Raw genomic sequence first — 1,436 nt, 5'->3', positions numbered from 1 at the left:
GCCGCAGCCTTCTTGGTAGGCTTTGCTTCTACCATGATGATGATGAGATAACCAAGGTGATGAGAGACGCTCAGACAGTCACGGGGGAATGATGCTGCCGCCGCTTGAGCCGAACCTATTTATGTGCCGGCACGGTACAGAAGCTGCAACCTGGCAACTCGTCCACCAATCACGACGGTTGGTTTTACGGCTCCGAAACCTGGATCCCATATCTTCTCTAAAATAGAAGCATTTGTTCATGTTCTTTGTAAAAGTATCATAAAGCAGGACAGATGAGACAAATATCATAAAAACTGAAGAGCAGATGAGCACACACATGTTTGTATTACAAAAGAAAATCCACAAATTCATTAGAAATTGGCAGGGCAGGCTGAGGAAGTAGGTAGATGTAAAATGTCTGTAAATGGCGAAAGAACATAAACCCAAGACTGAATAAACGATGTTAAATATCCATGCCAAGGAGACAAAAATATGTTAGGATACAATTACCATTAAGACACCACAAGCAGGTCCGTATCCTGCCGCGATGACTTAAAAGAGTTGGTTATTAGCCACAATGTGTAGGCAGTCTCATGCCAACGGCCATACCACGTTGAGAACACCGCTTCTCGTCCGATCAGCGAAGTTAAGCAACGTTGGGTTTGGTTAGTACTTGGATGGGTGACCGCCTGGGAACACCAAATGCTGTTGGCAATAATGTTTTTTGTTTTGTTTTGTTTTGTTTCGTTTGTTTTTGTTTGAATGGCTGGCTCCACGGGAAATTCACGGAGTTGTGTGGAATAAGGCCTGGTAAAATGAATTAATATGTATGTCATGTTTAAAACAAACTCGCTTAATATAGATATTGTGTGAGGCTTTATACAAAAACAAACAACCAAAACAAAACATGTTGTATATATATATAGCTTAATCCGGGTTTGAACTCGCAACTCCAAGAATACGCATCACTTATATACACTTTACCACTGGACCACTGCTGCAGGACACAAGCTTGATGCTGAGGTATCAATTTAATGACGTAAATGCCATTTCCACAAATAAATGATAATTAAAAAGTATTTGTATGTACAAATCTTTTCTGTTTAAAAGGCTACAATATCAGTTACTGATATAATTTGTGTTAATGTTTCTATACCCACAAGAAGGCATATTTTTGCTTATATGTAAAGGGTACGGAGAACGAATCCACAGACCATCATTCCCCTCCCCTTCCCTCCCCCCCCCCCCCCCCCCCCCCCCCCCCCCAACTCCCACCTACTACCACCACCACCACCACCACCAATCACCACCAATCACCACCAATCACCACCAATCACCACCAATCACCACCACCACATCTAACCGAAAACCCCCTAACACATCAACCCTCCCCCCAATCAACAGGCGAAATAATAACCCTCAAATGCCTGCCTGCCTGCCTGCCTGCAAGCCAATAC

At 43.2% G+C, this 1,436-nt stretch overlaps 1 non-coding gene across 1 annotated transcript; it reads left to right on the top strand.

The window, feature by feature from the left end:
• Positions 1–574: 574 nt before the first annotated feature.
• Positions 575–693, top strand: LOC138362377 (5S ribosomal RNA). The gene has a single exon (XR_011227615.1). It is a non-coding gene; the product is annotated as a 5S ribosomal RNA (ribosomal RNA).
• Positions 694–1,436: the final 743 nt, after the last annotated feature.

Source organism: Procambarus clarkii, unplaced genomic scaffold, assembly GCF_040958095.1.
Source record: "Procambarus clarkii isolate CNS0578487 unplaced genomic scaffold, FALCON_Pclarkii_2.0 HiC_scaffold_1741, whole genome shotgun sequence".
NCBI lineage: Eukaryota > Metazoa > Arthropoda > Malacostraca > Decapoda > Cambaridae > Procambarus > Procambarus clarkii.
The sequence above is the reverse complement of the archived record's forward strand: the minus strand, read 5'-3'. Positions and strand labels throughout refer to the sequence as shown.